The sequence below is a fragment of the Salvelinus alpinus genome, chromosome 8 (genome assembly GCF_045679555.1).
Source record: "Salvelinus alpinus chromosome 8, SLU_Salpinus.1, whole genome shotgun sequence".
In the NCBI taxonomy this organism is placed as follows: Eukaryota; Metazoa; Chordata; class Actinopteri; order Salmoniformes; family Salmonidae; genus Salvelinus; species Salvelinus alpinus.
The window spans coordinates 39,297,582-39,313,781 of NC_092093.1; the positions used below are offsets into that span (position 1 = coordinate 39,297,582).

At 41.8% G+C, this 16,200-nt stretch overlaps 1 long non-coding RNA gene across 1 annotated transcript; it reads left to right on the top strand.

The window, feature by feature from the left end:
- The first annotated feature begins 2,538 nt into the window (after positions 1 to 2,538).
- LOC139583097 (uncharacterized) lies at positions 2,539 to 11,990 on the top strand. The gene is made up of 2 exons (XR_011676483.1): positions 2,539 to 2,652; positions 10,995 to 11,990. It is a non-coding gene; the product is annotated as an uncharacterized lncRNA (long non-coding RNA).
- Positions 11,991 to 16,200: the final 4,210 nt, after the last annotated feature.

Consider the following 16,200-nt stretch of genomic DNA (forward strand, 5'->3'; position numbering starts at 1 on the left):
AGGATTAAGATTGAATCCTACTACACCGGCTCTGACGCTCGTCGGATGTGGCAGGGCTTGAAAACTATTATGGACTACAAAAGGGAAAACCAGCCGCGAGCTGCCCAGTGACGCGAGCCTACCAGACGAGCTAAATGCCTTTTATGCTCGCTTTGAGGCAAGCAACACTGAAGCATGCATGAGAGCACCAGCTGTTCCGGACGACTGTGTGATAACGCTCTGGGTAGCCAATGTGAGCAAGACCTTTAAACAGGTCAACATTGAAAGCCGCGGGGCCAGACTAATTATAACCAGGACGTGTACTCAAAGCATCCGTGGACCAACTGGCAAGTGTCTTCACTGACATTTTCAACCTCTCCCTGACCGAGTTTGTAATACCTACATGCTTCAAGCAGACCACCATAGTCCCTGTGCCCAAGGAAGAGAAGGTAACCTGCCTAAATGATTACTGCCCCGTAGCACTCATGTCGGTAGCCATGGAGTGCTTTGAAATGCTGGTCATGGCTCACATCTACAGCATTATCCCGGATACCCTAGATCCACTCCAATTCACATACCGCCCCAACAGATCCACAAATGACGCAATCGCACTCCACACTGCCCTTTCTCACCTGTACAAAAGGAACACCAATGTGAGAATGCTGTTCCTTGACTACAGCTCAGCGTTCAACACCATAGTGCCCACAAAGCTCATCAGTAAGCTAATGACCCAGGGACTAAACACCTCCCTCTGCAACTGGATCCTGGACTTCCTGACTGGCCACCCCCAGGTGGTAAGGGTAGGCAACAACACATCTGCCACGCTAATCCTTAACACTGGTGCCCCTCAGGGGTGTGTGCTTAGTCCCCTCCTGTACTCTCTGTTCACCCACGACTGCGTGGCCAAACACGACTCCAACACCATCATTAAGTTTGCTGATGACACAACAGTGGTAGGCCTGATTACCGACAACAATGAGACAGCCTATAGGGAGGTCAGAGACCTGGCAGTGTGGTGCCACGACAACAACCTCTCCCTCAGTGTGAGCCAGATAAAGGAGCTGATCGTGGACTACAGGAAAAGGTGGGCCAAATAGGCCCCAATTAACATTGACAAGGCTATAGTGGAGCGGGTCAAGAGTTTAAGTTCCTTGGTGTCCACATCACCAACGAACTATCATGTTCCAAACACACCAACACAGTCGTGAAGAGGGCACGACAACACCTTTTCCTCCCCAAGAGACTGGAAATATTTGTCATGGGTCCCAAGATCCCCTCCCCCATTTGTTTTTACAATGCTGCTACTCGCAGTTTATTATCTATGCGTAGTCACTTTACCCCTACCTACACGTACAAATTACCTCGACTAAGGCGTAATATAGCCCCTGGTCTGATCGTTTCAAAATAAAAGTTGTGTTTACTGAACATAGTTTTAAACATATGTATTGGATTTGTTGGCATGAACTCGGTTTACAGAACACGATTAACAGTTTTAATAAGAAAGATTGAACATTCGTGAAGTGAAATTATAAAGTTAAAACGAGATTTGGAGTAGAATACATGTATTTTTCATCATTGACCTCGCCCTGAATTTCCATGCTTTTCTGTTGTTGTCTTCTTCTTTCTGTTGTAGACACATTTTGTTGAGGTACATCATGAGAGAGACATTTGACCTTAAAGTCAGGAACCACTACCTAAAAGCTTGGTTAATTCCAGACCTTCTGGCGGTGGGTGATCAGTGCAGTATGTACATTTCCCGCTCCTTCTTTCAGATTTTGATTTTGTAATGTTTGTATTATTAAACTCTCCATGGGTGCCCTCCCCATTATGCTAATAATCAACTATTATTTTGGAACACTTTTTTTGGGGGGGGGGGGGGGGCTCTGAAATGTTGTATACTTTTCTAAATACAGTTTATCTGCTTCTCTTGAGATAAGTTAAACATGGTGCCAGTGCCTCCCACTGGCTGAAGGGTGTGTGTACAGCCAGGGCTTATTGAGCACGTCTGTTTCAGGCTGCAGGTGTCATTGATCTGCCCTCCACAGAACTGAAGTTCGATCAAAACTGTGTCTGATCAGAATTACCAGGGTGTTCAGCCTGTTGCGCCTGCTCAGATTCTCTAGGCTACTACAATAATGTTCACAACTGTATGGAGGTGAGAGCAATTTGTTTTATTAAATCAAGGTTTGGTCATTATTCTGTGGTTAGTGTAGTAGTGGCACCACAGATAGACAAGTTTCGAGCTCTGTGTCACATGATGACACTTAACTATGGGAGTGTAGTAATACATCTTCAGACACTGGGGTAGATTTATCTCATGGTCAGCTAATCTAATTTGTAACACTAAGGGCCAGTTTCCCAGACATGGATTAAGCCTAGTCCTGGTCTAAAAAGCACTTTTCTCCATTGAAAGTGCTTTTTAGTCCAGAACTAGATTACGCTTCGTCTGTATCCGGAAAACCATCCCTCAAGTTTTTTAAAAAACAGTACAGCATCTTTGGGTGAGGGTGGAGAGGCATACTAATTTATTCTCTTTTCATCCCAGTGGTTTCAGAAATCTGGGTGGTTATTGTGAGCAAGATGGCTGGAACAATCATGTTTTAGCGAGAACCGGAGTACACAACTGCACTCACAAGCAGCTCCAACCCCAGCCAAAGAGTATCTGAAGACGAGGTACATATTTTAATGCCCAGTTGTCTTTTAGCAGAGTATATTATGATGATTGATGCAGATGCATTAATATATTGTTTTAACCAGCGGAGAAAGTAAGCCAGTACAGTCCGGTATGGCGTCCTGGAAAAATAAATAGCGGGAGTGCGCCATATCGGTAAAACGTGAGCCTATTACAATTAACACAAAATGCCAAGAAAACTATGCGTTCGAGATGATTTATTCTTGCTCACAGATAAAACTGAAAAAATGCAGAATTGACAATGACTAAGAATGGCAAAACTCTCATTTAAAATACATAACACGTGACATGGATAGAATACAGGACACTTGAAACATTAAAGGACATTTTTCATAATGGAAATTGAAAATGTTAAAGTGTGATTGTTAAAAAGAGAATTTTAAGGAAAGACATTTAAGAGCTAAAGTTATTATACAGTCTGATAGCAGTGGGTAGAGTGGTGTTTCACAGTCGGGTGTTGGCTGTCTGTTTAAAACTACCAGCACACAGCTTGGATACCCATGCATACCCTACAAGACATGCCACCATAGGTCTCTTCACAATCCCCAAGTCCAGAACAGACTACGGGAGGCACACAGTACTACATAGAGCCATGACTACATGGAACTCTATTCCACATCAGGTAACTGATGCAAGCAGTAGAATCAGATTTAACAAACAGATAGAAACACACCTTACGGAAAAGCGGGGACTGTGAAGAGACACATGTACAGACGCACGCATATGCACACACAAGCTAGCACACGCACTCTACACACACGTACATTGTAATATTGTTGTATGGCGGTATTATATATTTTGTATTGTAGATATGTAGTAATGTTATAATGATGTACTGTTTTATCTTTTGTTTTATGTGTGAGTGTGGACATTAAGAGAAGAAGAGTAGCTGCTGCCTTGAAAGTAGCTAATCGTGATCCCTAATAAATACAAAATGCAATACTGACTGTGCCACGTGTCACCACTGAGGTTAGAGTCGAGATAAAAACCAAGATACTTGGTCGTTGTTACCGCTGGTACTTCCTGTCCCAAAGGATTAGAGGTGCAGGTTGCGGAGGGTCTGTTGAAAAACATAGCAGAATTTCCACAGACTTTTTACCCATTCAGGAGCATGTCTGCATACCCAGTGTCCAGAGTGTCACTGAAGACAACCTTTCGGGTGGACATGTGAATAAGAAACAGAAGGGCAGTAGTAGGGCTGGACTTTGGGAAGTAGGCATACTGATCCATGCACTCGGATAGAACGGTTGGCATGAATTTATTTAATTTTAAGGCATGAAGTTAGAGAGATGGGCCTCCAGTCACTCGTTGACACTTTAGGTACGGGACACACATTGGCCATCTTCCAGGCAGCAGAAACAGTCCCCTGCCAGTAGGTGGTGTTAACAATGTGTGTGATGACAGGGGCTAGATCTTCTGCATGCTCTTTTAGTAGCCAGGCTGGAATGCCATCAGGCCCACAAGCTTTACGTGGGCGGAGTCTGGTCAGAGCTTGCTTTATCTGGCCAATGCTGCACAGCTCAACCAGCCTTGTAGGCATGGTGCTTGTCCATGCCTCAGCAAAGAAGCCATTCAAAACATCAGCCCCGTCGTCGTCCTCAATTCTCTCGACCTGTATTCTCCCTCCGGATGTTCTTTCGTCCCAGTTCTTTGTTAACGAAGTCCTATCATTCCTTAGGGTTTTTTTTCTTTAGGTCCTGGATTTAGGTTTTGTAGTAGTTTTTCTTTGCTTCCTTGATAAGCATTTGCACTGTGTTTCTGTACGTTCTCCATTTCATTGTTCTCACCATATCTGTTGAAAATCTTCTGTCTTTTCCTGATGGCAGCCTTTATTCATTCAGTCATCCAGGGCTTGTCCAGTGTTGCTGTTTTCTGATTGGCATACTGTACATCAAGTGGAGTTTTAACGTCTCCACCTTTGCATCACCGCTCTCCACCTCATATGGCAGTCCAGTCAGTACTGGCCGTACACTCTTACTGACACTTGTGGGTGCTTCACGTGATGCATTGTTGTCTCTACCTTTTTGCCCTTTGTCCGTGCCCAATAATGTTTGTACCATGTGCTGCTAACATGTTGCTGTCATGCTGTGTTGCTACCATGCTACGTTGTCATGTGTTGCTGCCATGCTGTTGTCGTCGTCTTAGGTTTCTCTTTATGCAGTGTTGTCTCTCGTTGTGATCTGTGTTTCGTCCTACATTTGCATTTTTAATCCCAGCCTCTGTCTCCGCAGGAGGTCTTTTGCCTCTTGCTAGGTCGTCATTGTAAATAAGAATTTGTTCTAAACTGACTTGCCTCGTTAAATACACACACACACACCAAGGCCTCCTTTCTGTTCTTGGTTACCAGACATCCGTTTTTCCACTGCACCGCGCTTCTCCCTCCTGATGTTGTATGGGGAGAACAGCAGACATTTGATCATCAGATCTGAGAGGAGCAAGTACAGTGAGAGTGTTATAGTGATTCTTCAGATTTGTAATGATCAGATCTAGGAGGGATTAAAGTCTCCACACAGGATGAAAACCATTTGGGGAGAGGACATCCTGATCACATGGACAGTGTTAATGAGATAATCCACAGTGTTCTGCTGAAGTGTTTTCTCATTTGCCATTGGTGGGGTTACTTAGGATGAAGCTGAAGCCACATACACTCAAACGCCTCTTTCTCTAGGTCAGTTCTTCTCTTTGCCTGCACACTTTAATTCACATTCATCCCCTCTTTGGACCCGTCATTACTGAACAGCTGATAGTCTTGTATGAAAATATTTTAAATCTGGGATATTTTCGTGGACCCAAGTTTCAGTGACACATCCAAAGTCTGCATTTACTGATTGAAGAAGCAGTTTACATTTATCCACTTTGTTTATGAATTAGCTTGAATTACAAACAAGCACATTCGGAGACGGGGGCATTTTTGGGATGTATTTGCGACATCACATACTTCAGTTAGAACTCTGCATTCACGTGAGCGGTTATAGTTTCGATGTAATTTAGATCTGCTACCTTCTATTGTCAGTATGTTCCTCAGGCTGCCCTTGCCAGCTGTAGTCCCTCTCCTCCGCTTCTTGCGCGCATTATCCCGAAGCCCTGAAGTTTAAATCCGATATGCGGTTCATGTTTTTTGTAAATCCGTAGAGAATGCAATGAGTATTCCAAAATGTTTGTACAATCCATCGTTATCAGAGCCACGCGTAATCCGTTCAAATAGCAAGAAAAGTACGCAGTACTACAACAACAAACAATACACTTCAAAATTTGTAACGCATGCTACTCTCAAGTGGCTGCTTGGAAACGCTATCTAGAAGCTCTGTGGCAGATTGTTGAGCCAATGCAGCTCGTATCCAGTTAGCTAGCTATGTGGGGCCACATTTGTTTAGGAGATTACATCCTTATTTAACCGCAAAAAAATGCACATTGACTTGAAACCGGGTGGTATACGCTCCAAATTGCGTTGAGGTTCGACGAGAACACTTACATTTTGCCAAGGCGGAGATGAGTGGCCGAGACCAAGACGCGCTGACAAGGCGGCACTTTGGATGCAGGAATATTTTTTTTTTAGTGTACCAACGTGCGCGGGTAGCCTACAGTGATCGTTTGACAACAGTTAGATGAAAACATCATGACTGGTTGTGTTTATGCCTCATTAAAAGGTTAAAAGTCATATGACAAATCTTAACTAGGTCTAGGATAGCTACTAGGCCCAGAGCGATCATATATGAAATGAATAGGGATTCTATAGACCTATGTAATTCAATGATTACACCGAGGCTATTTAACATATCTTGATATATACACTGAACAGAAATATAAACGCAACATGCAACAATTTCAAAGATTTTACTGAGTTACAGTTCATATAAGGAAATCAGTCAATTGAAATACATTCATTAGGCCCTAATCTATGGATTTCACATGACTGGGAATACAGATATGCGTCTGTTGGTCACAGATACCTTAATAAAAGGTAGAGTCGTGGAAAAAAACCAGTCCGTATCTGGTGTGACCACCATTTGACTCATGCAGCACGACACATCTCCTTAGCATAGAGTTGATCAGGCTGTTGATTGTGGCTTGTGGGATGTTGTCCCACTGTTCAATGGCTGTGCGAAGTTACTGGATATTGGCAGGAACTGGAACACACTGTCGTATATCCCAACATGCTCAATGGGTGACATTTCTGGTGAGTATGCAGGCCATGGAACAATAGGGACATTTTTAGCTTCTACGAGTTATGTACAGATCCTTGTGACATGGGGACATGCATTATTATGCTGAAACATGAGGTGATGGCGGCAGATGAATGTCACGACAATGGGCCTTTTATTGTTCCCAGCACAAGGTGCACCTGGGTAATGATCGTGCTGGTTAATCGGCTTCTTGGTATACCACACCTGTCAGGTGGATGGATTATCTTGGTATAGGAGAAATGCTCACTAACAGGGATGTAAACAAATGTGTGCAGTCAAAGGTTTGGACAAACCTACTCATTCAAGGGTTTTTCTTAATTTTTACTATTTTCTACATTGTAGAATAATAGTGAAGACAAACTATAAAATAATACATATGGAATCATGTAGTAACTAAAAAAGTGTAAATAAATCTAAATATTTTATATTTGAGATTCTTAAAAGTAGCCACCCTTTGCCTTGATAACAGCTGTGCACACTCTTGGCATTCTTTCAACCAGATTCACCTGGAATGCTTTTCCAACAGTCTTGATGGAGTTCCCACATATATTGAGCACATGTTCACTGGTTTTCCTTCACTCTGCAGTCCAACTCATCCCAAACCATCTCAATTGGTTTGAGGTCAGGTGATTATGGAGGCCAGGTCATCTGATGCAGCACTCCATAATTCTCCTTCTTGGTCAAATAGCCTATACACAGCCTGGAGGTGTGCTGGGTCATTGTCCTGTTGAAAAACAAATGATAGTCCCACTAAGCGTAAACCAGATGGGATGGCGTATCGCTGCAGAATGCTGTGGTAGCCATGCTGGTTAAGTGTGCCTTGAATTCAAAATAAATCACAGACAGTGTCACCAGCAAAGCACCCCCACACCATCACACCTCCTCCTCCATGCTTCACGGTGGGAACCACACATGCGGAGATCATCCGTTCACCTACTCTGCATCTCACAAAGACAAATTTTGACTCATCAGACCAAAGGACAGATTTCCACCGGTCTAATGTCCATTGCTTATGTTTCTTGACCCAAGCAAGTCTCTTCTGCTTGATGCCCATTTAGTAGTGGTTTCTTTGCAGCAATTTGACCAAGACGGCCTGATTCACGCAGTCAGTTGATGTTGAGATGTGTCTGTTACTTGAACTCTGTGAAGCATTTATTTGGGCTGCAATTTCTGAGGCTGGTAACTCTAATTAACTTATCCTTTGCAGCAGAGGTAACTCTGGGTCTTCCTTTCCTGTGGCGGTCCTCATGATAGCCAGTTTCATCATAGCGCTTGATGGTTTTTGCGACTGCACTTGAAGAAACTTTCAAAGTTCTTCAAATTTGACTGAACTTCATGTCTTAAAGTAATGGACTGTCGTTTCTCTTTGCTTATTTGAGCTGTTCTTGCCATAATATGGACTTGGTCTTTTAACAAATATCTTCTGTAAACCACCCCTACCTTGTCACAACACAAATGATTGGCTCAAATGCATTAAGAAGGAAAGAAATTCCACAATTTAACTTTTATCAAGGCACACCTGTTAATTACAATGCTGGTTGAGAGAATGCCAAGAGTGTGCAAAGCTGTCAAAGGCAAAGGGTAGGTACTTTGAAGAATCTCAAATATACAATATATTTTGATTTGTTTAACACTTTTTTTTTGGTTACTACATGATTCCATATGTGTTATTTTATAGTTTTGATGTCTTCACTATTATTCTACAATGTAGAAAATAGTACAATTAAAGAAAAACCCTTGAATGAGTAAGTGTGTCCAAACTTTTGTATGTATACAACTTCCATAATAATTTTACACTGACTGTGTATATATATATATATATATATGCAGGATTATTTGCATTTGTTGTATTGGTCCAGTCAGTGTAAAATAATTATGGAAGTTGTATACATACAATCCTCACCAGAGGGCAGTATAGATGCACGATTCAGTCTAATGAATTTTGGATCTTAAATCTTACACTTTCAAACATTTACTGTTCCATCTAGCACAGTGACCTGAAGAAGTATAAGTGACACTGCCGTCTCCCTGGCAGCTTCCGCCAGCACATCTTTGACCACCTGGAGAATTGTTACCAGGGAAAGTGGTTTGATGAAAGGCCATCCTCATTGAGCTCTCAGAACCCCTCAGACAGGTAGGATGTCATAGCTCATTCCCTGGAAGCCACTGCTCCAAAACCGCCATAAAAAAAGCCAGACAATGGTTTGCAACTGCACATGGGGACAAAGATCGTACTTTTTGGAGAAATGTCCTCTGGTCTGATGAAACAAAAATAGAACTGTTTGGCCATAATGACCATCATTAAGTTTGGAGGAAAAAGGGGGAAGCTTGCAAGCCGAAGAACACCATCCCAACCGTGAAGCACGGGGGTGGCAGCATCATGTTGTGGGGGTGCTTTGCTGCAGGAGGGACTGGTGCACTTCACAAAATAGATGGCATCATGAGGGAGGAAAATTATGTGGATATATTGAAGCAACATCTCAAGACATCAGTCAGGAAGTTAAAGCTTGGTCGCAATCCTATAGAAAATTTGTGGGCAGAACTGACAAAGCGTGTGCGAGCAAGGAGGCCTACGAACCTGACTCAGTTACACCAGCTCTGTCAGGAGGAATGGGCCAAAATTCACCCAACTTATTGTGGGAAGCTTGTGGAAGGCTACCCGAAATGTTTGACCCAAGTTAAACAATTTGAAGGCAATGCTACCAAATACTAATTGAGTATATGTAAACTTCTGACCCACTGGGAATTTGATGAAAGAAATAAAAGCTGAAATAAATCATTCTCTCTACTATTGTTCTGACATTTCACATTCTTAAAATAAAGTGGTGATCCTAACTGACCTAAGACAGGGAATATTTACTCAGACTAAATGTCTGGAATTGTGAAAAACTGAGTTCAAATGTATTTGGCTAAGGTGTATGTAAACTTCCGACTTCAACTGTAGGTCATAATGGCACAGGCTTAGTATGGTCTTCCTCCCTGTCCCCTCTACTACTGCAGAGTCCCCCTGACAGTGACTGATCACTGCTCAAAGTGTTGAGATTATAAATGAAAGGCACTGAGGGATGCCTCAGCAGGGATGCACATGATAATCATAACTGATAAGATGTGCCAGATATTCAATCAGGAAGTTGGCTATAATATGTGTTTATACTCATGCTATAATAGATGTCTAATTTGTTGTTTGTTCTAATTAGATAAATGGGATCGTTGCTGATGGCATAAGTAGTTGCATGGTCAAAAGCCATTTGTTTCCGTCTTTATTCTACAACATTTGTTTTGGGTTGGCAATCAAGGAATCTGAGGTGAATGTAGCATAAACAGATGCAGAAATATCCCAGGATTGTCATGCAAGTTGTTAAAGGGATTTTGAGAATTACATCATAGTAATATGATTGTTCTTTGATGTTTATGTGAACAACACAATGTACATGCATGGTATGGTAATTACATTTAATTATAAAAAAACTTAAATGGCCTCCCAAGTGGCCGTGACTGGGAGACCCGTGAGGCGGCGCACAATTGGTCCAGCATCGTCCGGGTTAGGGGAGGGTTCGGTGTTTTACGGTGTTTCCTCCGACACATTGGTGTGGCTGACTTCCGGGTTAAGCGAGCAGTGTGTCAAGAAGCAGTGCGGCTTGGCAGGGTCGTGTTTCGGAGGGCGCGTGGCTCTCGACCTTCGCCTCTCCCGAGTCCATACGGGAGTTGCAGCGATGGGACAAGACTGTAACTACCAATTGGATACCATGAAATTGGGGAGAAAAAGGGATTGAGGGACTCCCAACTGAGCCACATTTAGTGTATGAAAATATTTAAGATCAAAGTAGCTCACACCACCTTTAATGAATGCTTATATTTAGGTTGCTCCATAGAAATGTTATTATGTTGCTGTGTAATTAAGACGGACTTGGTTTCAGCCATTGTTAGTGGCTGCTGCTCAAGGTTGATATTTATGCTAAATTCTTACTTGTTTTGTATTTTGACTGATGGAAACCCATTAGGTACCATCGTCTTTTCTTTTGTGGAATACATGACTTTACCCAGATGAGGACCCCATTCCATTCTTAGCAACGCTCGCACATCTCAACTACTGACCTGTCTTCTTGTTTGTCTCTGGTTTGGTCCGACCGCGCTCTGAGCTGTGCCTGGTGACGGATGCTAAGCACTCGGCCAACATGACGGCGCTGACTCTCTGCCTCCTCTACAGCCTGTCCATCCAGGCCTACTGGACCGCGCTGCAGAGGTTCCCTAAGCTGGAGGCCCACATCAGCCACGTAGCCCGCCAGCACCCCACATCCTGCTCCAACCTTCTCTGTGACAGTCACTAAGTCCTCCGTCTGTCCACACTGCAGCACCTGGTCTTAGTATACACATCTGACACAATGGAAAACTCTGTGTCGTACATTTCAAGGTGCATTTTGTTCTGCACATTTCCTCATAAATTGGTGTCTTGATCTGTTCACACTGCAGCACACAGCACACACCTTTTTTCATAGCAGGTGATGATGATGATGATTTTGGTTCAATACTGAATAACTCTCACTGTCCAGGCTTCCTTTTAATCAGTCCAAAATCGAAGTTGGTGTAAGGTTGGGGGAAAAAACGTGTTCTTTTGCTCCTGTGTATCTTTTTGGTGTATATACACATCTTGGCCATGTACTCTTATCATCTTCACCCGGCACAGCCAGAAGAGGACTGGCCACCCCTCATAACCTGGTTCCTCTCTAGGTTTCTTCCTAGGTTTTGGCCTTTCTAGGGAGTTTTTCCTAGCCACCGTGCTTCTACACCTGCATTGCTTGCTGTTTGGGGATTTAGGCTGGGTTTCTGTACAGCACTTCAAGATATTAGCTGATGTACGAAGGGCTATATAAAATAAACTTGATTTGATTTGATTTGATGTATGTGTAGCCCATGATTTGATATATACGCATATATTGCATTTGGATTACTGATACAGTGTTATGTGGGTTGCTAACTGGATTCATCCTGTGATTTCTTGTTTTTTTGTTTTTGATTATTATTTGTGTACTTGTTTGATATTTTCGCTGCATTGTCAGGAGCTAGTAACACAAGCATTTCGCTGTACCCACGATAACAACTGTGTACGCAACCAATAAACTGTGATTTGATCTGTTCTTGTTGCGTTGTGTCTCTCTTAGTTGGTGACACAGAGCCAGCTGTTTCTACCTCCACTGACACAGAACCATCTGTGGGATTCAAAGGTCCATTCTCAGGCCCTTTAAGGATGCATCACCTATCACTATCCTGTAACTATCCTGCACTAACTACCTACTACACTACTGCATCACAGACATCCCGTGGCCACGCCACAAACACCCAGAGAGACTATCCTCTAAGCCCTTTTCTCTTTGAAAATGTGGTTTGATCATTTAGTTCCGTTAACATGGCCTGCATTCCAGGGCAATTGTGCTAATAAAGGACAAAGTGGCACAGCAAATAGGAGTCCAGGGAAAACAGAGTGGAACACTTCTAATTAAAAATGTCTAAATGACTGGCAGGGCGGGGAAATGCAAGCATAAATGTCAGATGTTAAATGTGAATTGTACATAGCTAACAACATTCAAAGTTTGTTGAATGGAAATGTTACTTTGAGTTGTTGAGTAGTGTTATACAGCTTTCAGACAAGAAACACTGATACGTTTGCGCCCAAGAGTAGACTGACTCATGTGACTCAGGCAATTTCCATTGTTTATTATGAAAATATATATTTTTTGTGTTACACACAATAAATAGTTTTTTTATAAATACATTCTTGCTTATAAACTATTAGTCCACCGATCAGTTAGTGGAAGTGCACCATTATGTCAAATGTTTTATCTTATTGTATTTATACTAATTTAATACCACAAATTATAAATGTTTTTATTTTATTTTACACATTTACCTGCTGAGATGGCTCCTTGATTTTGAACCTCCTTTCCCCCTCTGTAGACACATGCTGCTATTTTACAGCCGTACAGTCGATGTCCGTGACCCTGCGGAAATCGAATTAGCATAATAAAGTCTTCAGACAGAATCTATAGGTCATATCCCAGACTTAGTGAGAACAGTGTGTATAAGTCTGCGTCAATGCATCCCAAATGGCCCCCTTTATCCTTTATAGTGCTCTATGTTTCACAAGGGCCCAAAGGGCAATGGTCAAAAGTAGTGCACTACAGGTGTTGGATCTTAATTTGGCCAGTTCCTCAAGAAGGAAAATAATCCTACAGCAACCGGAAATTTGAATTATTGTGTGGATTATAATTAATGGACTTCTTTGTAGGGGTTGACACATTGTTTGTTAGGGCAAATCAAGTCTGACATTTTTAAGTGGAAATTACAAACTTTAGAAGCCTTTTTTAAACTTCGAATACACTACACATTTGCATTTCCTGCTATGCAGGAAATTTCCTGCAGCAAGTGTGATCAAATTAAGATCCTACATCTGTATATGGTGAACAGAGTGCCATTTGAGACGCAGCCTAAAGAGCGGTGAGCAGAGGGGGGGGGACGTCTCGTCGAGAGGTTGTTTTCCTTCCCAAGCATCCACAATCAACCACTACACGTGTATACATCTGTGGAACAGCTACATAGTACGCTACTTTTGACCAGAGTTTTATGGGCCCTGGTCAAAAGTAGTGCACTATAAAGAGAAGAGGGGGCCATTTGGGATGCACAGCCCCATTTCACTGTGTGCCAGGACAAATTAACCCAGGTCTTGACTCGCCACTCTGCTGGCTAAATGATTAGTGGTGATCCCTAATGGATTGAAAGACCTGAATTGTCGGGACATAGGCTCAGTGTCTAGTGGCTCTGTGTCTAGTGTGAGAATGCTGTCCCTGACACTAAGGGTTTAGTCCCAAATGGTACCCTATTCCCTATAATGCACTACTTCTGAAGAAAGCCCTATGGGACGTATCTTAAATTACTCTAGAATAGGGTTTCCCAACCTAGGGGTTTACAAATTCGCAATTGTATAAACCGATCTATAACGACGCATAACTCTGCATTGCTTTAGGCTAGAAACAAGCTATAAAATGCCAGAGGAAGACACAACTCTGAAGCACATGGAGATATCTGAGGCTGACCTAATGTAGAGGAGTAAAAAAAACTAATTTGCTTGGGAAGTAATCTTATACAATGTGTGACTCTGTCGCTATCATTTGATCTATTCACTTTCTGTAAAAGAGAATATGTATAATTAAACCAAGGGTTCATATGAATTATAATAAAACAATTTGGTAGCTAAATAACATTTGGGGAAATCAGGTCTAGAGTTTACTTTCCTTATCCATTATTATTATTATTATGATCATTATTAAATAGCCTACCTAAAAGATGTCATGAGATTTGTAGGAAATGAGCTTAAAAAAAAAAAAATCCTAGGACCCTCAAATTAAACAAAATCAAGCTTTTGGTGTTATATTTAACATAGGGTATCTCAATTAACAATTCTAAAAAGGGGGGGGGGGGGGGTGACATTTTTCAAATGTGAAAAAGGAGGCCCTGTGAAAAAAAGGTTGGGGACCACTGCTGTAGATTACTAATACTATTACACACAATTGTTCTATTTCCAACCTACAAAGGGAGATTATTATTATTTTAAACCCGCTGGCTTCAGTATTGTAGCCATGATGTGCTCTACTTCAGGCTGCTTTGTCCTTTGTTCTTCACTGTCTCCTGTCTACTACAGCATGGCTGGCGTGTTTCAGAGGAAATTAAGTCACGCCTATTGTACCTACCCTGTGGTAAAATTGAATCTCAGCAATGATTTTGCAGACCACAGCATTTTACGTTTTCACCATACTAATCTGACTTGGATACATTTCACACACCCCCTCACTGTGCTCACGTTTTCTGACTTAGTTTGAAGGTCACATTTATGGAAATAATGCTACATGGTCAGCTTGGTAATTTTAATTAAAGAGATTGGATTGATTCAGCCATGAATGATGTCACCCAGTGTGTAATGGTGATTGCTAGGCAACCCCTTAGTTCAGTAAGACAGCTGCCAGTAAGAAAGAACACCTTATTACTAAAGTAATTAATTACTAATGATGCAAGTAATTCCCTGATTATCTTTTTTCTCGGTTATGGGCTGCATTTCAAGTAATGTAAACTCAAATGCTCTCTCTCTATGTTTGAATATTCTTGAATTAGAGTGTTGTTATAAGGTAGACTTGTTTAGAAGGGTTGCACACAAAATATGTGCTCTGTAGTTGCTTATCTGTACTGTATGTATAACTATGCTCCAATCATACAATCCCTTTGGCTTGCAAACCACTGTCCCTGAGTTTCTCTGACATTGTCAAAGTGTATTTTCTTTTTGGCATGGCCTGAGCTACGTCTAAATGCAAATGGAGGTCCAATGGAGTATAATTGCGGCCGTGTGATGATTACAACGGGAAACTAATGATTTACCTCTGCCAAGGTCAGGTGAGGTTTAATTTGGAGAAACGCAATCAGTGTCACTCGTCTCATTGTGGCTACGTCCCAAATGGCACCCTATTCCATTTCGAGTGCACTACTGTATGTAGAGAATTGGGTGCCATTTGAGACCCAGACCCAGAGACCAATTCCTGCTTGGGTCCCTGCCAGCTCCAACCTAAGGCACATCAGTGAAATTGTTCATTAAAAGCCAGCTGTCACATGGATGCTTTAAGTGGGGTGATAAAAGGGGTCTGGGTGGTCGAGAAGTAGCTGTGGGGTAGAGGGTCAATGTGAAAGAGTCAAGTGATGATGCTCACAGACAGTAGACCATAGAATTAGGAATTAGAATACTAGAACCTTCTTATGATGGTCCATAGGTCAGCCATGTTGGTCAGGGAGTTGGTCAACCATGATTTGACAGTGCTGTGATAAGATATTGTGTTAAACTCTTCACATTCATTGTTTATCTGCATTGTATGTGTGTTAGCTAGCTGGCCAAACAGTTTTAGAGGAGTGATTCCAATTATTATTATTTTTTATTAACTGCCAATATGCCAAAATTCCATTCAAACAATCTAAAGCCATACACTGGCTCAAATCAGTTGATGATAGGACTTAGACAAGTTGTAAATGCAACTAGTACTGGTATTGTATCATATAATAAATAGCACTCACAGCTTTCCAAGAAAACAAAATCTGAAATATTTATGGTCTGTTTACATATATTCTAGAGGCTATTTATAAACAACATTTGTATAAAACCTGTATAAACTGTATTTATAATTATATGACAATAATATTTTAGGTTGACTATAATTCCATTACACAATTTCTGATACATCACGTCTTTTATTTTCCTGCAAAAGTAAAAGCTGGAAATGCCTCTACTGCCATTAATTCCAATTAGACTGGTTT